Genomic DNA, 22,185 nt, shown 5'->3' with positions numbered 1-22,185 from the left:
ATGTTTCGGGCTACCAGCCACGCTCCCCTCAGTCTCAACCTAATATCCCCAAGTGTTTCATATTTACTAGGAAATAACTCCCGCTGGTACAACGGAACTTCCTCCCAAGCAAGTCCATCTCTCGGTTTACATCCACGAGCTCGGGGCTGCGGCGTCCAGGAGGCGACAGCCCCGCCCAATGGCCCCAAGGGGACCCCGGAAGGGAGGCTTCGGCGCGGCGGCGGCCCCTGCGCGTTTCGCCTCAGGCTCCGCGGGGGCGGCAGCGACAGGCTGCGCGGCTCCTCCTCGGGCCGCTAGGCGAAGCCAGAGCAGCGCGGGAGGGCAGCGGAAAGGGCGGGTCCGTCGCTATAGAGACACCCGCTTGGGTGGCGCTCGAGGTGGCTCCGCCTGGCCCGCGAGTCCTGCGAAGCGCTCTTCCCCGGGGCCTGTGGCGCAGGCGCAGAGCGGCGCGGCGGAGGGCCGCTTCCCTCCCCCGCCCGGAGCGGCATTTAAAGGGGAAGTGGCCCCTTTCCCGCGGCCGGCCTCCTCCGTCGTCGGCACCCGGCTCTCCTATGGCCTGGCCCGGGGCGCGGAGGGCGCGGAGAGTGGCAGTCGGGGCCGGGGGGCCATGGCTGCTCCCGGGGCGTCGCGCTTCCTCTACGAGCTGCCCGCCGCCCCGCCTCTCGCCGCCCGACTCGCCCGCCTCCCTCCAGGCAACATCTCACGGCACACCAGGCAACGTCTTGCGGCACACTAGTGTGCCGCGGAACACCAGTTGGGAAACACTGGTTTAGGGATTGACTAATAAGTGTTAGATATAAGAAGGCTTCAGAACAGACATGCCAGTTGTGATGGGGATCAGTTGTTAACTCTGATTAGTTTGTGAAACAAATGTGTTTTGTTCCTGGGTATATCGCCAGCTATAATAAAATGTGTCATATGCCTCAGAGGCTGGTCCATCAGGGCAAATGGGACACTGCCCCACCGCCTTCTTCTTGCATATAACCAGTCCAGAGGGTGGTTATGGCTGCCTGCTGTCTCCTCCTTAGCCTCACTTTTGCCCTAGTAGAACTCAGCAAGGAGGAGGATGTGGAATTAGTTGGTTCTGCCTTGCCAATGGCTTTGGCATCATCTACGGTTGTTCTTCCTGCCTTCTTCCTCAACAGTCCCAATGGGCACCATCCACCAACGGTCACATTCAAGTAAGAGTGTTGAAATGGAAAGAAAGGTGAATGAAAAGGAAGTGGGTTGCAATCCTTAAATATACCTTATCTTGCTTTCATAGGACTTAAAGGTAAGGTAAAGGTACCCCTGCCCGTCAGGGCCAGTCGTGACCGACTCTAGGGTTGCGCGCTTATCTCGCTCAAGAGGCCGGGAGCCGGCGCTGTCCGAAGACACTTCCAGGTCACGTGGCCAGCGTGACAAAGCTGCATAGGACTTAAGCACCTATAATTAGGTGCAGAGTTTTGAAGTCAGCAAATGGAGAATCCAAGGGCATCTTTCTGGGGAAAGAACCATTGCTCTGGCCTTGCTCTCCAGTTGCTTTCACCTTGTTTCAATTTTTAGGAGCTCTTTTCTGGTTTCCTTGTGCCTGAGATTTGGCCAGTCTACAGATGTAAGCTTGTTAGCATTTGTCCTGATTTTCTGCTCACAGTGACAGAAAGGCTGAGTGGTTGTTTTAAAGGTAATCCCTAAGCACTTATCTTTGGCCTCCAGGTACTAGAGTGCTGCTGAGCAAGCATGCAGCTAGGATATGTAAAACATATTCATTATAAATACAAATTAATTCTGACCTTATGATTTACTGTGGAAGAGGGCTGAGTGGGAGGAGTAAATTTTCAATCAACCTTAAGGAGTTGCTTGCCGCAATCATTTCATAAATAACATGATTTAAGCTAATAAGTCCTACGCACACTTGGAAGTTGCCCCTATTTAATGTTTCACTCTAGCATCAGGCCAAAATGTGCCTTGGTATGAAAGAGAATGACATTTGTGTCACATTTCATTGCCTGAATGAATTGTGTCTGGAGATTAGAGCCTCTGCCCCTTTCATATTATTTCAGAAGTACTGTATATTAATTCCTGGAAAGGTAAGCTTCTATGTGAGTAGTGATGAATGTGTTTTTTTAAATAAAAAGTGTATTGATTTATTAATATTATAGTTATCTTTAACATGTTTTACTGTTCTTGTTACTGTTTGTATTTTTATTAATTTTTATTGTCTTTTAGCTTACCTGGGCATCTTTTGTGGAATGTCAGGGTGTTGTTGTTTAGTCGTTTAGTCGTGTCCGACTCTCTGTGACCCCATGGACCAGAACACGCCAGGCACTCCTGTCTTCCACTGCCTCTCACAGTTTGGTCAAACTCATGCTGGTAGCTTTGAGAACATTGTCCAACCATCTCGTCCTCTGTCGTCCCCTTCACCTTGTGCCCTCAATCTTTCCCAACATCAGGGTCTTTTCCAGGGAGTCTTCTCTTCTTATGAGGTGGCCAAAGTATTAGAGCCTCAGCTTCGGGATCTGTCCTTCCAGTGAGCACTCAGGGCTGATTTCCTTCAGAATGGATACGTTTGATCTTCTTGCAGTCCATGGGACTCTCAAGAGTCTCCTCAAGCACCATAATTCAAAAGCAGCCTTCTTTATGGTCCAGCTCTCACTTCCATACATCACTACTGGGAAAACCATAACTTTAACTATACGGACCTTTGTTGGCAAGGTTTTAAATATATAAAACTGTCTTGGCAGCCCAATACGGTGGCAACCACCAATTAATTTTGGAATGGGAAATCAGTGCCAATTTTCATGGCCATATTTCTATAATGAAGTAAAAAATGTAGGGTTTTTTCCAGTGTAGAAGATTTCAGTGATTGTAAGCCTAATTACTATTATTATTATTATTATTATTATTATTACTTACAGCTTTCCGTAAGCCTTATAATTACTTATGATATAATGAAACACTACTTCAATGAATTATAATTTTTTTCTCCCTTTGTTGAATGGTCTATTTTATTTAAACTAATTTCACATGATTGAGGTACAGTTGATCCCAAGACATATATTAATTTTTGTGTTGCTTTGGATTTGAGAATGCAGAAGAAAGTGTCACATTTTATATTACTTAAGTGTTTTGAATGTTAAATTATCATGCAGCCACCCGCCTCGCCTATGCAAGTATTTACTTAGGTCAGAGGAGACAACAACTAGCAGACAACTAGCAGGTAGGGAATCAGTCTAGCACTGCAGAAGGTTGGATTGCAGAACTCCCTCCATCACAAATCATTCAGAAAATAGGAGTGGAGCAAATCTTGGAGCTTCATAGCAAACTGTGGCATAGGACTCATTCAGATCACCTGACTTCTGACCCAGGAAGATTATGGCCTGTGATGTCAGTATCTTGGCTACAGTTGAACTGTGCACACATTCTCTGTTCAGTAGTTCTGGTGGTGTCGGGAGGAGGGACTCCCCAGCACCCATCAAACTACAGTTCCCAGGATTCCTTGAGGGCAGTCATGTGCTTTGAATGCATAGTGTGCATGCAGTGAAATTCACGGGGAGAAACTTGCACCTTTTTAATTTCTTTAGGGTAGACTGTTATTAAAGGCACAGCAACTTTAGTAGAACAGGAGGAGCTCATCTAGGTAGTCAAGTTGAGGGGGATCGCCGCTTTGTAACAACTGTCAAAGTGTTTAGTGAGGGCAGTTCACCCTGGCACTTGGTCCTTTCACCTTAGGGCCAGGAGATCCCTCCCTCTCTTGTGCTGAACTCCATGTGAAGAGGAAAGAGTTCTCTCTCCACACTGGGGGTGAGTTACTAGAAAGAGCCCATGAGTCCAAATAGCATCTATCCATGTCACATTAATCTTCACCATCTCTGCTTCAGGTTGCCCCCTACCAGTCTCTGAATAGCATAAGGCAGTCTAATGGACACTTATGCTAATTGCAGGCTGTAATCGTTTCTCAAGTACCCGCTTTATCCACCCACTAGTTGATTAGCAAGGATTGATTTTGTTTTTTGAATGACACAAGGCACACGGCCCATTTTTAATTGGGGTGCTGGAAACATAAATTATGGAAAATTCGAACAAAGAATGTTTACATTGTGCTCAATGCGAAACCATGGTGTGAGTGTTGAGTTCCTGGAATGCAGCATCCAGCCAGTTGATGCATTTGCCTGGTCCCTGTGACAGGAGATCTGTTTGCAATGGGTATACATAATAATATGGGTGTGTTCAGAAGGTGTTGTGTGTCCCTGTAAAGGTGATTTGTGCAGTACTTGCCCCCTTCTTCCAACCTCATTCTTGAACCAAGTAAGCTGCAGTTATGCGAGACCCTAAACATTCTTGAACAGTGAAAGAAGTTTGCATTGGGAAGTATGTGATATTGACAGCAAAGGAGGGATGAAAATATGTCTATGTGAATGCTGTGGTGCATGGCTCTGAGAGCACATGTACACAGAATAACTGCATTTGGCCTGATGTATTACAGCAGAAAGATGAAACTGCAGGAGGGGAGAATGTAGTTACGCTTACATCTTACTTGTAGGCTTCCCATAGGTATCTGATAGGTCGTTGTGAGAACAGGATGTTGGACTAGGTGGGCCACTGGTTGTCCTTATGCGGCAACAGGACTTGGCTGAGAGACTAGCTGCCATTTGGTTCTTCTTCTCTCTGAACAATTTCCATTGCAGATGAAAATTATAAGAACTTTGTAACTTCAAAAAGGTGCCAGAGTTTTCCTGTCAACCTCACCAACCTGTGTGCGTGTGTTTGGTTTCTGTTAGGTTGTAATCCTGCAGGCAGGCTGTTTTGTGTTTTTACCTGTCTGCAATGCTTTGTAAATTTCTTTATAAAAGGATAAACAACATAATTGTTTTTTAGATTTTTAAAAAATCAATTAAATTGTCATAGTTTCCCCCAAGGAGGCCGGGAATCATAGTTTGCTGGGAATGTTGACAATTCTCTCATTGCATGGCATTCAATAAAGGTTTCCTCAAAGTAGACCCATAAGGTTAATAGACCTAAATTAAACATGTTCGTTAAATTCAGTGAGTCTACTCCGAGTAAAACCCTCTAAGATTCCTAACTGAAGTGCTATTCAGAGAGTTCCCTGAGGAGAAGGAATGACTGTTTAAGTCTGTGGTGTGAAGGCTGCCATTATACATTTTTGCCACTCCTGTTATGATCTCCACTTTGTTATGAAACTCCCTTCATAAATACAGGTTTTGCTTCTAGCCTTTTACTTCGGGTGTATGATTAATCTAATAACAACAATAATAATTAATACAAGATAGGATCAATATTGCACATTTTCTATTACGACCCTTATTTTTTAACAAAATTAAGTGTGAAAATTTTCAGCTATGCCTACTCCTTTGTTTCCCCTCTGCAGTGAAGTGCATTCATAATGAGTTTAATTAAGTGGAAATGGATGTTAGCCTATAATGTTACAAAAGGTTGCTATGCACCGATAAATCATAATTAAATGTATTTAGGGTAATAGTAGGAGTCGTTTACAGTGAGGTTGCTTCCAACAAACGTTAATTGTTGCCTTAAATGACAAGTACTCCCAATTAAAAGGCAAACAAATCTAAAGCCCACTTTTGCTAACCACCAGGGTATTTACTTTTTGCAGGAACAGCATGTACTTTATTCACCAGGAGCTATTCAAAACAAGGGGAAATGCTAGATGGCAGCTTGCCCGGGGTTTAGTTTGAATAGGCTGAATTCTGATGTGACAAGATTGCTGGTTGCTTCGGTGAAAGGTATTTTATGAGAAGTTGTGATTAAGACACGGACATCTCCTGGATTGTTATGGAAAGATGCCCCCTGGAAAATGGAGCCAGCCCTATAGACGTACAAGTCAAGTAGGGTGGTTTAAATATAAATATAAATCAAGGTTCATGAAAAGGCAATGCAGTCCCCAAAGTCAGCTTGTTGGATATTAGATGGTGAGGAGTCACAGTGAATTGCTGTGCCTATAAAATCTCCTTTTAATCTTTTTTTATTAATCATTCATGTAGCTGTCCTTACTGTTTCTCTGGCTTGAATTGTTATCATCTTGAAACTTTTTGTGCTTCTTTGAAGTGCTGATACACAACAGTGAAATACACAAATAACACCAACAGTGACTCGTTGTGAATAAAAAATTGCATGGCTGATGTCAGTGCCGCACATCTTTGGGTATCTGAGGTAGGACCCACTGCTGATACCTACCTTGAGCCCACCTTAAATTATTTTTCCTGGTCTGGCACGCCAAGCAATTCCAAGTGGTGAATGTCACCACCCTATTAATATTCCAGAATACCCACTATCTAGCATTGTGGTGGGGCCTCATGAGGAATCAAACAGGGACTAGACCCAGCTACCAAGTGCTGTTTGGAGTACTGCTATCACAGGCAGGTTCTTAGAGGCTCATTAGAAGCTGCCTTTCCTGTGCTTGAGAGAAGTTCAGATACAGGGAGGCTGTGAAGAAGAAATCTGGAATATATATTATTTATTGGCATGGTGCACCATAAGAAGTTACTGGTTTCGGCAAATGAATCATGTTATTCACTTCTAGTATCTATCACAATTCCCTCCTGAGATGCAATTGGCTTTTGGATGGACATGCCATCCAGTTTTTTAGACAGTCTTTCCCAGCCCTACCTGGAGATACCAGGGATTGGACTCAGGACCTTCTGCATACAAACCACTAAGCTATGTCCGGGATTCCACTAACTTTCCTATCAACTCACCCCTTCTTATTCTGCATCCAAATTCTTTGTCCAGGTTATCACTGGTTCTGTTGGCAATCCGTATTTCTCAAGCTGGTTGGAAATCTGCTTTACCTTGTTACAGCTCCATGATGAGTTCAGGCACCTGCAGGTCCACATTCTGCAAGTATTGATAGTGGTCCGCATCCTGTTAATGCTCTATGGGAAATCCATCTTGGGTATTAGATATTGAAAAGCTGTTTGCTATCTCTCTCTTCATTTTAGCTCAATCCAATTGTTCCTATAAATTATTTCCTTCTTCGAATACTATGGGAATTGCAGTGTTGTTGTTTTCTTGCTTAGATCAATTTAAACTAGATCTGATGCTCTTGCAGCTTGTTTTGAAAAAGAAGAAGTTGATTTTATTTCTTTTGTAGGCTGCTCAGAACTCTTGGGTTCTTAAATAATAAATTAGCATTGTAAGTAAATGGGAAGTTGACAAATCTCAAATTCTCCCCCTTCAGTTTTGTGAGTTGAAGTTTTAATGTAGAGCGCCCTAATTCCATTTGTTTTTCAGCATTTCCAGTTGTTTTTATCGGATTAAGGCTGTCACCCTAAACACACTAAGTGGGGAGTAAGCTCAGCTGAGTGCAGTAAGGGTTACTTCTAAGGAGACATTTATTTATTTATTTATTTATTTATTTATTTATTTATTTATTTATTTATTTATTACATATCAAATACACAATACAATTTAAAACCATAAAATACCACCAAAATCTCAACGCAATATTTTGAAACATTACTGAAAACCAAGAGCACCATTCCTGCTCCAGCATAATACACTATTCTCAAAATCAGTGCACTGTTAAGTGCTTGAAGAAAACGTGTACAAGTGTTATGCAAACTTTAATTAATTAAATTAAATTAATTATTAATTTTTGGCTGAATTTTGAACTGATGTGAAAATGTGTCTTTACTTTACTGAAATAAGACCACACTCTCTTGGTTTAGCTCTTGTCTGAATTTAAGCTACGTGCAAATGATCTCTGAGGGCAGAGCAATTAGAAAAACCGTTCCACAGATGTATTTATTTGAAAGCATTTATATACTGCTTAATTAAATAATAATAATCTCCAAGCATGGGACGCGGGTGGCGCTGTGGGTAAAAGCCTCAGCACCTAGGGCTTGCCGATCGAAAGGTCGGCGGTTCGAATCCCCGCAGCGGGGTGCGCTCCTGCTGCTCGGTCCCAGTGCCTGCCAACCTAGCGGTTCGAAAGCACCCCCGGGTGCAAGTAGATAAATAGGGACCGCTTATTAGCGGGAAGGTAAACGGCGTTCCGTGTGGTGCGCTGGCTCGCCTGATGCAGCTTGTCACGCTGGCCACGTGACCCGGAAGTGTCTTCGTACAGCGCTGGCCCCCGGCCTATAGAGTGAGATGGGCGCACAACCCTAGAGTCTGTCAAGACTGGCCCGTACGGGCAGGGGTACCTTTACCTTTAATCTCCAAGCAGTGTACAATCTGAAACATAAAGAATATATCATTAAAACAAAATCATTACCCAAGCCAGTAAAACAGCAATATAAAAACACATAAAATTATAGAAAGGTGAATAAAGCACCCTCAGTTCAGAAGCCAACTGTCTTCTTTTTCTTTTCTTTCATGAGTAGTATTACACTGGAAACTCTTCAGGGCTTGGTCCCAACGCCATTTCACTGGGAAACTATCTCTCTCTCTCTCAATTGCATTTTTAATATAGAAACAAACACACACATCCCACATCGCCTTCCCTCTACCCACCAATTGTACAACTTTCATACCAATCTCGACATACAACTAAATACCTAGTGACTCCCCTTCCACCCTTTTCCAGGAAACTTCTTGACATTCTGGAAATGGGTGGGGCAACCAGGGCACTCAAGCCACTGCAATGGCTTTGATTAATTAACTTTATAAACTTTATAACTAACTAAACAGCATAGGAGAGTCAAGCCAGGAGGCTGGTAGTAATGTGTGGAAGCAGGAAATCCGTGGCACCAGGTGTAATGAAGGATCAAGTCAGGCTCTGTTTCCAGGGGAGATGGGCAGTGGGAGGGTGAGCATGGAGCTAGAAGCTCAAAGGGGCTCATAAGGTCAGAAGGTAGTAGCTTCCACAGTAGAAGCATTTCATATGCCTTCTTAGCATTTTTTCTGACACTGGTTACATGGAGATCTATCCAACAAAAGCTTCAGACAAGGATGTTCTTGCCTGGAACACGCCATCATGGTGTGAGGTTAGTAGCAGGATCCAGGAAATTGACCCAAGGTGTGTCATCCTCTTATGTAGGTTCTTGGTGAATTGTATGTGATCAAGGCCTTGTTCGTTTTGACTGAATGCCTCATTAGCTGTAAACTTCTCTGAGTGGTGTGGACAATATTTGGTGGTGGGCAGCGTGGATCAAAGGCAGAAAAACATGGGGCACACCACTGTTAATGGAGATTTATTCTCTAGTGACATTTGATCAGATCTGCTGGGTGAATGCTAAGATTTCATTACTTAAAGACAGAGAGGCGTCTTGTCTGATTAAAAAGTGGGAAAACAGTAGGGAGCTCCCATAAATTACTGCAGCTCAATTAGGTGCAGACAGTTTAGTGAGTGTTTATTACCGGCAGAAAGGAAGATTTTTCCAATTAGATTAAAAGGTTTGGAAAACAACAATTCCAGTGCTCAGTGATTTAGACCCTTTGCTAGAATAATGCATTGTGAGAAGCAGCATTGATTAAAAGCAAACTGATAGGTTATTTGCGGTGCCTCGTTGTTTAGCAATGGGGCCCCCCCTCCCTGCTGCCAAGGTACAATTTACCTCACATGATCAATGTGTGGACTTGGCTAATTTTCTCCTTGGCCTGAAGATTTATATGAATGTAAAGGGCAGCTAAATCACTGTGGAAAATACCAACATGATTTATTTGGGGTAATCATCAAGGAAGCGGAGCTGCATAAATCATTGGCAATGTATCCCTGCCATGCTGAGCCCTTCAGGCTGGCATCTCTGCCCTGGAGCTGGGGGTGGTGGTGGAATTAATCAGAAACGGACTTCATTCCATGCACTCATACTGAGAAACCAAAAAAAGGCATTCAAGCAAAAGTGGCTGTCTATTGGATACTTCAGAAGCAGGCAGTCACTGTTTCTAATAGGCAACTGAAGTCATTTAATGTACGATGGAAGTTGTTCTCTGATGTTTAACTTAAGTCCCAGGGATTGCATTGACTCTACACTTTAGTATACCCAATGTAATTAAATACGCTGATACCGCCCCCCCCCCGCCTGCCCCAGTCTGACTTAGTCTGTTACATGCTTAACATACAGGGATACTGTATTTTAATCCCCATATTTTAAAAACCAAATGCCAAGGATTAGTAATGAGGCTATCTCCACAAAATACCCATGGAACACCCTCATATTTCTTGGGAGATTGAGTCATTGCGCATTGACATTATCTGTATGAAATGTTTACACACAGGAGAGTCACTCCTGCGTTGTAGAACTGCATCCAGGGAAATGATCCAGAATTATCAATGTGTCAAAACACTTCATGTTTCTGCCAGCTATTCTTATGGGCAATTCAAATGACTATTAGTCATAGACTGAAGTCAACTCGCACATGGTTTTTGAGGAGATGATGTAAAAACGGAACTGGGTTTGCAAATGTTCTGTGATGAGTTGAAATCGTAACTCATTATGTGGTGGTATTTGGAGACAAGGTGAACTGGGATCTAATAATGTGCTGCAGAATTTGAAAGAGCAAGGTGCCCATGACAAAAATCACCGGAAAAAGTCAGCATGGTTTTGTTTTGCAGTACATCAGCTTGTCTTAACTGACTCATTGGATATTGCTTCAGTGAGGCTGAAAAGTTTAATGGATGAATCATTTAGAAAGCCTATTTGTAATTAGTTGATTACATTTATATGCCAGCTTTCCTCCAAGGAGCTCAAGATGACATACATGCCCCCCCCCCATTTTATCCTCTCAACAAATCTCAGGTAAGATTAAAGGACAGTAACTTAACCATGGTCACTCAATGAACCTCATGGTTGAGTAGGGATTTGAATCCTGGTCCCTCAGGTTGTAGCCCAACACTCCAACCACTACACCAGAGTGGCACAAGATTGAGAACCTTTTGATTAATTAAGAAGGTTCCTTGTGTTTAACTTATGAAAGCACAGGTAGCTTTCTTTAAGGTAATCTCCTACCCAGGCCCCGACCTGGCACCAAACTGCTTAGCTTCAGCAAGGCTGTTGCACCATGTCCCTTCAGAGATCGTGCCTTGCTCTCATATGCAGATTTATGAAGAAGGGCAGAGCAATCCTATTGAGGTTAGGGCAGAAGTGGCATCTGTGGTGGCAGAACCACCGCTTTCTAACCCCTGCCAGGCCATTTGTGGCGCTGTCTGCTTTTTGCCTCTTTTTATTTCAGTTTTGTTAATCAGTTTTTACTTCCCCCTTTTGATTGATTCCAAATAGGAAGGGGGCTGTTAGAGTCTTTCCTGCTTCTGGGCTGTGTCCCAGAAAATGATGGGGCTTTGGATCTGGCAGATATGCCCTGAAAGTCTCCACCGCTTTCACTACTCGCAATGTGCCACAGTTGTGAAGAAGAAGGCTTGATCTTTAACAGAAGGTCAGGGATGCGGCCTTGTTGCTTGTTAGCTGGTTCCGACAGTTCAGTTCCATTATGTGTGTGACTACGCCATGCACCACCTCAAGCTGTTCCTTTCACAGCCTGTTCTCCGCCGCGGGAACCTCTGGGTCAATGGCACTTTTAAATTTCTCTCTCCAGCACCAGGTTGGAGGCAAAGCCTTTTTTAAATTTTTTTATTTTGCTGATACAAAAGCATTCTTCCACTGCTGCTCCTTGATATACCTTTCTTGGTAATCTAAATGTGGTAATAAATCACATTTCCTTTTTGGTGCGTTTCTTGATGTCAGTGCACAGCATACTCCATGACTCTGGAGCTTTATTATTTTATTTCAATAAAAAGGCCTGTGAATATGCCGCAGCCAGCTTATCTGATTGTTTGTTCTGCTCAGCTAAGCAAACTAAGCAAGGGTGGCTTCAGCTAGGCAATTTGCTGAAAAACCTGGTTCTGCTTTCCTTATCGGCAAGGCAGCTCTCTCGTCGTTTCCTTTTGTTCTCCTTGTGGCTCTTTCCCTTTTTGTTCTTTGCAGTCAACAGTCTCCCTAAAAGTTCCAGTAAACTTTGAGATCTGAGCCCTGCAATTTTGATTTTCTAGTGTAACTTCCACTTCTTATAGCCCCTAACAGCCCTGGCTTGAAGACATTTGTGCCTTCAGCTTCACTCCCTGATAAATGTTCCTTATCCCTGATCCATATCATGGAATTGCCTGGTTGTAATATGCTGGAAATGAGAAGTTGCCAGTTAAGAGCTAGGGAACTGCAATTGAAAACTCTTTCAGTAGGGTGAAACTATTGAGATTGGGAGGGATTCCTCATAAAGAGTTAAGGCTTTGCTGCTAGCATGGGTGGACTGTGGTTTTTCAAACTTCAGCAGTGCTCTGCGTGAGGCCAGAATTTTGCACCCCCTGTCTTTCTCCTTCTGTTCTGCTCCATTCACTACGCATAGCTGTCAACTTACAGATTTGAAAATAAGGGACCAGCAGCCTCGAAAATAAGGGATCAGCAGCCAAAATAAGGGATTTCCTTTTCCCCCACCATGTGCCCCTGCTCCAGACAGACCTTTTCCCTGGCAAGGGTGAGTGGGCCGTCGATGATGTATCCATCCGATTCCGAGCATAGGTATGTTCAACTTCTGAGCCCCTCCAAGCCAAAGGCAGAAAGCCCAGCCAGCAGCCAAATGAAGCCTCAAGTGGTGGTTCCCACAGCGCAGCAACCTGGCAAAGGGGATGCAGCAAGGAAAACCACGTCACCTCTCTGCTGGGAAGCGCTGAGCAAAGGCGAGTCCCCAGGCAACGCGGCCGATTTGATCGGCACAAGGCATGCAAGCTCCACCCCCCCAGTCATTCTTAGACTCCTTATTGGGTGAGCAATACAGCCAAGCAACACAGTTGGAGCCTCCCTCCTCCCTGGCCAACAGGGATGGAGGGAGAGGAGCTGCTTCCTTTGAAACCCGGGAAATTTATGGGATATCATCAATCCAGGACAGCAGCGGGACACGGCACTGGGATAAGGGAGTTTCCCGCCAAATAAGGGACGGCTGACAGCTATGTCACTACGTCACAGTTGTGGTGCTCTGCAGTGCTATCTAGGCTTAGCACCCAGTGCTGCAGAACTGGTCACACTGCCCTAAACCCACTTTTGCTAAAGAGCACCAGTGTGTCTACTCAGCAATGAATTACTGACCAGAGAAGAATTTATGTCTAAACAATGGGGTAGTGTACAATAGAGGCTATGAGGATGAGCTGTGAGCCAGGAAATCGTCTTCTTAGCAAGAAATGTGAACTGGATAATCCCTATATAATGCACCCTAAGCCTAGGTTGCTGTGATTCACCAGCCAAATCTTCCGAATGTGTCAAATTTAAGTGATTTAGCAGAGCTGTTAAAGGACACTCCAGAGATGAGCCAAGGATTCTGTTGATGCTTGAGACAGAAAATTCCCAATGGCACCTCAACGTCTCTCAGAAAAATACATTAATAAACTGAAATACAATACAGTATATTTGATGGCATCCCCAAAACGACCACCTCGGGTGTCACAGCTCACCCTGCTTAATGGAATAGTAAAGGTGGGCTCACTATTATAGCTCACTTCATTTTGATAACACAGCGGAGCCTCTGAGTTGTTCTTACCTCATTTTCTGACTGCTGTATATGGGAAGGTGACCTCAGCTGAAAGCTACGTGACAAGATTCAGCCTTCTAGAGTTCCCCTTTTGAAGCCTGGGAGATTGCAGAGGTTGCAGCAGCGATTTCCCGGCTCATGTGTCATTGTTCACATTAACAGACAAGTCCCATAAGCGAGGGAAGCGGCTTGGAGTTAGCTCTGAACCACTCCTTGATCAAAGGGCTGATTCCACTGTTTCCCAGAGAGCTTGAGTGAAAGTCAAAACTGCTTAATTTCTCCTCAGACATCAACTCTGTACTAAGGAGAGTAGTCATTTTTACAATGAGACACTACAGCAGTGAGGGAATATGTCTCTTTGCTTTATGTTTACACCGTTATAATTCATATTACACCCTAAATAACCCCATTAAGTGGAAGTAGAAAAATGTGACAAGCCATTTATGGATCATGTGAATGTAATTGAAGAGGGCGATGGGACGGCTCCTTATATAATCTAGCTTTAATCAATACCAGGGGAAAATATTTCCCAGGCCATTTAAACTGTGTGGCATAAATAGTGTTTGACATAGAAAATGAATTTTTGTTTCAGCCTATGCACTGATTTATTTGAGAGGAATATGCCTGCGTTTTTATTTCTTAGTTGTTCAAGGGTTTGACTCACCAGCAGGAGTTCAAATGTTCAGATAGGCACTATAATTCAGATTTCAAACGGGGCTTTCAGTGGGGATATAATCCTATCCTGGCAGGCTTTGTGAACCCCAAATTCACCCCAGAGTAGCTGGGGCAACTCAGTCAGATGGGCGGGGTATTATTATTATTATTATTATTATTATTATTATTATTATTAGTAGTAGTAGTAGTAGTATTTCACAACCCAAAAGTGGCCAAAGCAGTGCTCAGTAAGATGAAACAAAAAGGATGACAGACTCAGTAAACTAAAAGCAATAGTACAATTAATATTCCATAAAACTACTGGGTCATACTTGGGGAAAAGCCTTGTCTAATTAGGCACTTGTCTAATTTCAGTTGCTAACTGACTCCAGAGGGCTGGAGCTGCAATCCTAAAAACCTGGTTTCTAGTACATACATACTAAGCACATCCCTGGGGCAAGTGGTACTCTTAGCAATACCCAGCCGAGGAGAGTGGTATGACCAGTGGCGTAGCGTGGGGGGTGCAGGGGGGGCCGGCCGCACCGGGCGCAACATCTGGGGGTTAGGGCTAGGGGGCGCAAATCCACGGGTTAAGGGGCGCAAATTACTTGCCTTGCCCCGGGTGCTGACAACCCACGCTACGCCACTGGGTATGACACAGTCCTTGGGTAACCTGTTCCCAAGTTGTTTAGGGCTTTAAATACTAAAGGAAAAAACTTGAACTGCATGTGGTAGCAGTTAAGGCGATGTGTATCATTAAATGAAATGATAAATGAGACACAAACCGTGGAGAAGCTTTTACTGGTCAGACTCACAAGCAAGGAACTCCATTTCCTGCTACCAGGGCTGAACTGTGGGCAGCAGTCTGAGGAGAGCTAGAAGCTGGGACCCAGAAGTGATAGGGCAAACCAGTAGTCATGAACAAGCAACAATTCTGGCCTGAAGACTAACTAGGAGGCAAGGTTGAGGAACAAGCAGCACTCAGGAGCAAAGAATAGTGAAGGATTCAAGCTCACCCTAGAGCTCAGCAATGCTTCATTTCTCAAACTAAGGGCAGCTGGAACCAGCACATTGCTGCTGCTTACCAAGAGGGAGATTGGGAAGGACAAGGCAGTGTGGAGCATAATGTGCTGTGAATGCTGTGGCAGAGCCAATACAATGCTCCCCAAGGAGGCTTAAGGGAACCTCCAGTTTTGCAGAACTGCAAAACGTCAGGGATCGAGAGTGAACCAGAAACAGTTCAGCAGGCATGGAATGCTGACTGGGAGAACAGGTGGAAAACTGGAAAGTGGATGGAATGGAGTATTTGGGGAAAGGGCATAGCCAGCTGCCTAGAATCCAGAAGAGGAGCATGCCACATTGCAGCATTTCCTTGCAGCTCCCACTTGCATCATGTGGTTCTCAAAACACTAGAACCAGTGCTTTTTTCTGGGGGTACTCAACAGTACACAGTACTGGCACCCCCCCAATGTTAAAAGTGTGGCACTTACTGTAACAAATTCATGCTGAGTACTGGCACGTTTTTGTTTTTTGTTTTGCTTTTAAATAAGCATTGAATAGAACCCAGAATCATTCAGTGAAATTGTTTGGCAGACGTTATGGGAGAAATTTAAGTACAGTGGTACCTTGGTTCTCAAACGGCTTAGTTGTTGAACAAATTGGCTCCCGGACGCCGCAAACCTGGAAGGAAGTGTTCCGGTTTGTGAATGGTTTTTGGAAGCCGAACGTCCGACGTAGCTTCCGCTTGAGTGCAGGAAGCTCCTGCAGCCAATCAGAAGCTGTGCCTTTGTTTCCGAATGGTTTTGGGAGTCGAATGGACTCCTGGAACAGATTAAGTTCGAGAACCAAGGTACCACTGTATTTCTCCTCACACAACCCCAAACAAGTAACAGAATCCATCATAGCCGCTAAGTTGCACCCAACAGGGGGGATCACATGAGCATGATGTCACATACGTGAACCCCTCCCAACCCAGCCAGACTGACTTGGCATGCCATCCCCCACCCACCGCCAGCCACCTTTCCTCTGTGAAAGGGACACATGGACCCTTCCCATCCCTGGTGGAGATCGCCAGCGCACCTTCCAGGAAGGCACTCTAGTGATCATCAAAAAGATGTGCGGGGCAAAGATGCTTTATCTTGCCATGTCCCTGGCGATCCTCAAAAGGACACAGCGGGACCAAGCATCTTTGTCCTGGCACGTCCTTTTGAGGATTGCTGCAGAATTTTGGCACAGCCCAAAATATTTAAAAGGTGAGCAATCAGGTCCCACCGCCCTGGCCATACTGATTTGCTTGTATATTGTGGTTCTGCATATCATGCCCCTTTAGTTCATATATTAGATTGAGCCTTGTTCCTGCTCACAGACTGTGGATACAAAATTTTCATTTCTGTATGAGCTTTAGTTCTTCCAGATTTACCATGTTTCTAGACGATGGTGTCATCTGCATATAGATAAAATTTAGCCTGTGAGAAAATAGAAGCCTTTTGATATATGATATAATAAATATAGAAGGGGACATAAATATAAAATGGAGAAAATTTACTAGGTAAGTATAAGGCTTCAATTTTTATGCTCTCACATTATGTCATTACAATTCAATCCAGCTGTTCATTCCTTTAAAGTTGGGCAAAGTCCTATATTTATGGACTCTCAGGCTGTTTTCGTTATTGGTGTGATCTGTTGATTATCTGTGATTTATCTATAGAAGACAGGAAAAGGAAACCACTCATTTATGCCTTGGAAAGAAAATGCATCCTCATTTATATTTGCTTGCAATTAGAACATCATGGGGAAATAAACTCTATGAAAAATGAGTACAAAAGCATCTAGCCACCTTTGCAGACCAATGCAACTCTTGATTTTTTGGCTTGGACCAGCAATCCAGGGGCTAAGCGAAAGGAGGATGCTTTAGTGCTAATTTGAGTGGCAGGGGGTTGAGGATATTGCATGTCCTCTGGTACACCTGAACCTGAATCTCTGGATGACAGAGCAAGAGATGACCCTCTGTCAGCTGAGAAACTAGGGACCAGCCCAGCATAGCTGAGTGAGCAGTCCAAATTGAGGCGTAAGATTTTAAAAGAATCAGCAGATTGCCAAAAAAAGAAAGCAACATATTTTATTCAATTTGGTTTGATTTTACTAAATTTATTAATGAAGAGTCAGAAACACCAGCAGCCCCCATGAGATATGCAAGTATACGGAACAACAATCCATAGAGGACCAGATTCCTAGTACTCCTTGAAATTACCAGCCATTTTCGATTAACTCTGCAAACAGATCAGAAGAATTAGAATAGACTCTGAAACTGGTGCATGTTTATTTTCTTTTTCTTTCTGTCTTTGTTCTCCTTGCTTTGATTTTCTTAGATGCTTTAAGAATATGTATGCCCTTTGTCTCTTTGTAATTTAAACAGTAATTTATTACATATTTAGTAAAACCAATAACAGTGATGATGACGATGGTGATGATGAAAAAGAACCAGTAATTGAACTTGAAAGCTAATAAGAAACCAGAGTGGATGCTTCAAAACGAGTATTACAGTTTTCTGCAGCAAAAGTTAAAGTAGATGGTTGTGTAAAAGCTGCTTCCGGAATCTAGTGGATGTTTAGCACTCATATCCTGTGTTAAATATTTCCAGAAAAAAATCTGTTTGTAACCCAGAGACTCACAGGGGTAAAGTGGCAAAAATTGGAGCAGCATTATACGGGCATACAGTTATTTCCTGTTGTTTTCATGGGTGAATCATAGGGGAACAGAAGCACACAAGTGTAGAAAGGGAGGGGGAGTAGATAGGTTGTCCAAGGTCATTGGTTGTTGTATCACACAACGCCCACTGGAGTGAAGGAAATTTAGCGTGACATGCCAGTATATCTGTCCAAAAGCAAAATTTCATAACACAACAGGTACTTAAGTGTAAAAGGAATGCTAGAATACAGGACAGAAGCGCTAGCATTATAATCAGTAAAACTGATGCAATATTCCCCATGTTGGAATGCCTTCCAAATTCCCCCTCTTTGTTTCTGCACAATGTCTCACCGGCTTGGCTAACGGATGTTATATTCCATAGATTAACATGTAGCTCCCAACTTTTGTTTACTCGCCTCAGACAGATTTTCAATGGGCTATATCAGTGTTTCCCAACCTTTTTTGGGCAAAGGCACACTTGTTTGATGAAAAAAATCTTGAGGCACCCCGTGACGTCAAGGCGCAGCGTCACGCCGGGAGGGAAGGGCGCCGGGGCGCTGCTGCTGCTGCTGCCGCCGCTGCTCCCGGCAGGCATGGGCCCAGCTGAGGCGGCGGCGGCTGTTGTGGTGGTGGCAGCGATAGCGGGCGGAGGAGGGGGCGGCGGCGGGGCCGAGGTGGCCGGCGGCGGCGGGGGAGGCGGCGGCGGGTGGAGCAGGAGGGCGGCCGAGGCCGGTGAGGGAGTAGGGTTGCCCGGGGCTTGAGGAGCCGTCGCCGGGAGTTGCTGCTGCTGTTGTTGCTGCTGCTGCCCGGACATGCCGGCCTCCTCCTCGTCCGCTGTCTCGCGCTCCTCCCTTTTGCGTGCGCTGCCCCGCCGCCGCCCCATTGGCCGGGTCCTGTCAGCTGATCCTGTGTTATTTCCTGTGTGTGTGTGTGAGGGGAGAATGGAGAGAGAAACCTTGGGAGACTTCCGGGTTGGCGCCATCGCCGAATGGCGGACTCCCTCTGAGCTCCGGAGGGAGCCTGCTCGGCAGGGGCTGGGTCCTACCGCACCGGCGATGCGGGGACCCTTAAAAACCACGGCCACGGAGGCCGTGGACATGGAGACTCGGCTGGCACCGCTAGCGCCCTCCCGACTCGTGAAGGAGCCTTTTTAAAGGCTACGGATCGGGTGCCGGGGAGAAGCGTGGTGCTTTGAGTCCTCTGCTATCCCTGCTGAGCGAAGCCGCATGCCATCCGGCGGAGAGCGCTGACTTCTTCCATTGAGAATTCGGACTTCTTAACAACAACCCGTGAGTAATCTGGAAACCGGGTTCAAAAGGAGAAAAAAAGAATTTTTTTTCGGATTGGACACGAGCGGGGGGGGGGGATCCAAAAAGGAAGTCAGTCCCCCTCCCTACTGTAAACCTGCCAAAACAAGGATTGGGAAACCAAGGTCCAAAAAGATTTGTATTGCTGATAAAAACTAAGAATTCCACGATGGGAAACTACAAGAACTGTGCTGGAGGAAGAATTGAGGGAGAAGGAAAACGTAACCCCCCCCCCCCCCTGGGAACCGGGGTGATTGAAGAGAGAGCCTGGTGAAAAGAGTCGGAGATTTTGACAGCTGTCAAAGTAGCTGTCAAAGTCGGAAATTCAGAGAGGATTTTATTATGAGAACTTGGCTGGTTAAATTTGTTACAATTTGCTACAACCCGTTAAAACTTGGATACAAAATGGCGAAAACATGGATAACAATCGGACTTTTGGACTAGAGAAAACAAAGTTACAACAATCCCCCTAGAGGAGTTTTGGGACATTACAAAGATGGTCGTAAGTGGAAAAATACCATTGGAATTTTACAGGACTGGTTATCTTCTGGGAAAGCTGCAAAACGGAAATAATATTTTGTCTACAGGGTGTTCAGCTAAAGAAGACAATAGAATTTTCTATTGAAGAAAGGAAGGGACTGAACGCAAGTTTTTGTTCCTGAATAACAATAATCCCTGCAGAGTTACTAAATTTCTGAATTAGAACGTTTTAGCAGCGGAACAAGAGGAAACTGGACTACAACTTGGAAAGAACAATGGGGGGAGTTTTATTAAAGATTTGAAGTTAAATGTCTTAAGAATAATTTTAAAAATAACTATAAAAAGAAAAAGCCAGCAAGGAGTTGGGGGAAATATGTGATTTATGGACTTTAAGAATTCCAGGCAGATAACATGGTTTGGTGGTCAGGGGGAAATTAAACCGGGGACGGGGGGGGGGGGGGAGAACTAAAATCCAAAGGCTTGTCAACTTTTTTCTGAATTGGTTCTTTTTCATCTATTATACTTTTTATTTCTTATTTCTTATATTTCTATTGTGTGGGGTGTCCTTATCATTAAAAAAAGGGAAATTGTGGAATGAAAATGGGGGGGCCCTGGGGAGAGAACTTTTGTCTTTTATTAAGGGTATTGATGAGGAGTGTATAAATTTTAAATTCGAATAATGGTGTAAACAAATTAAGTTTTAATTAGAACTGAGAGCTTGTGGAGCCAACAATATGAAAGGGGAATATGGTAGGGGTGGGGGAAGGGGGGAGTCCCGGAAAGTGGATGTATGAAAATAAGGCTTTGAATGTACTTTAATCTTTACTTTCTGTATTTTTGAAAATCTTAATAAATATCATTTAAAAAAAAAAAAAGAGAAACCTCGGCACCACCACCGCGGAGCCGCCCCCGGCTCGACGCGGATCCTCGCCGCCCCGCCTCTCGCCGCCCGACTCGCCCGCCTCCCTCCCACGGCACACCAGGCAATGCCTCGCGGCACACTAGTGTGCCGCGGAACACCGGTTGGGAAACACTGGGCTATATAACCACCACCCCCTGCAAAAATAGCACCTGTTTGCTCAAATGCATACCCCCATCGCTCTTCTTGTCTGTCATCTTCAGGAACTCCAGGCTCTTGTGTCCTCCTTGTGGGCTTCTCACAGCACCAGGTTTCTCATTGTGAGAAACAGAATATTAGGCACTAGATAAGGACTTTGGGTCTGATCCAGCATGGCTCTTCTTATGTTCTTATGCCATCTGCGTTCAAAAACTTCTGAACTGTGTCCTTCAATTCCCATGGGAGTAGGTGGGGCATGTCAGTTGCCAGTAGCTACCAGTGATCAAAGTTCATCAGTAATAACTATGCAAGCATCTCTTTGGCTACTAGCCCAGAAAGATGTCCATTTGCATGGCCACCACAATATATCTGGCCAATAAAAGCTTGACAATCTTGCCATTAAAAATCTGCATTGCACTCTCTCTCTCTCTCTCTTGCTCTCTCTTTCTCTTTCTCGTGTTCTCTTGATGGATTTGTGCTTTGAAATTCTTAGCTGGATTCCCAGATCTATTCAGCAGGTGTCCTAGAAAAAGTGTCTTTAATCCAGCGCCATTTCCCCCCGCCCTCTTCTTCCATCTGAACACAGCCTGAGGATAACTCCCCATTGGTTGTCAGTTTTGAGGCTTTCGCTGAAAACGTTCTGAAGAGGAAAGCTTTGCGAAAGACAGATGGCTCTTATTACACATCTTTGCATTACAAATAGAGGGGAAATGGGCTAATAACACGGCAAGGGAGCCATGTCTATGTTTTAGGAAAGAGCTTATTCAGTCTTTTCTGATTCGGGCAGGTGCTTTCTGCAAGGCAATTGCCTCTCATGAACTTTCCATGTTCACTAGTCTTCAGAAGTTGGATTGACCCTGTGTTTGGAGCAATTCCCCCGTGAGGAAAGGTTGCAGCACTTGGGACTTCTTAGTTTAGAGAAAAGGTGAGTGAGAGATCAAATTTTATAAAATGATGGATGGCATGGAGAAAGTGACCAGAGAAAAGTTTTTTCCGTCTCTCATGACACTAAGACTTGTGGGCATCCCAGAGAAGCTGAATGTTGGGAGATTCAGGACCGATAAAAGAAAGTACAGTGGTACCTTGGGTTACAGACGCTTCAGGTTACAGACTCCGCTAACCCAGAAATAGTACCTCGGGTTAAGAACTTTGCTTCAGGATGAGAACAGAAATCGTGCTCCGGTGGTGTGGCAGCAGCAGGAGGCCTCATTTGCTAAAGTGGTACCTCAGGTTAAGATCAGTTTCAGGTTAAGAACGGACCTCCAGAACAAATTAAGTTGTTAACCCGAGGTACCACTGTACTTCATATAGCACTTAGTTAAACTATGGTGCTTGTTCTCATAGAAGGCAGTAATAGCTACCATTTTATTTTATTTTTTGCAATTTTATCATACCTTTTATTGGTATCACATTGAACCACAGAGCCTAGGACTTGCCAATCAGAAGGTCGGCGGTTCGAATCTCCTGCCAACCCAGCAGTTTGAAAGCATGTCAAAGTGCAAGTAGATAAATAGGTACTGCTCTGGCGGG

The 22,185-nt window shown here is 44.5% G+C and overlaps 1 long non-coding RNA gene across 1 annotated transcript; it reads right to left on the bottom strand.

The window, feature by feature from the left end:
• Positions 1-6,457: 6,457 nt before the first annotated feature.
• LOC144328846 (uncharacterized) lies at positions 6,458-20,885 on the bottom strand. Its single transcript, XR_013394142.1, has 3 exons — positions 20,690-20,885; positions 12,408-12,562; positions 6,458-6,852 (listed from the first exon to the last, which is right to left on the bottom strand). It is a non-coding gene; the product is annotated as an uncharacterized LOC144328846 (long non-coding RNA).
• Positions 20,886-22,185: the final 1,300 nt, after the last annotated feature.

The sequence above is a fragment of the Podarcis muralis genome, chromosome 9 (assembly GCF_964188315.1).
Source record: "Podarcis muralis chromosome 9, rPodMur119.hap1.1, whole genome shotgun sequence".
NCBI lineage: Eukaryota > Metazoa > Chordata > Lepidosauria > Squamata > Lacertidae > Podarcis > Podarcis muralis.
The sequence above is the reverse complement of the archived record's forward strand: the minus strand, read 5'-3'. Positions and strand labels throughout refer to the sequence as shown.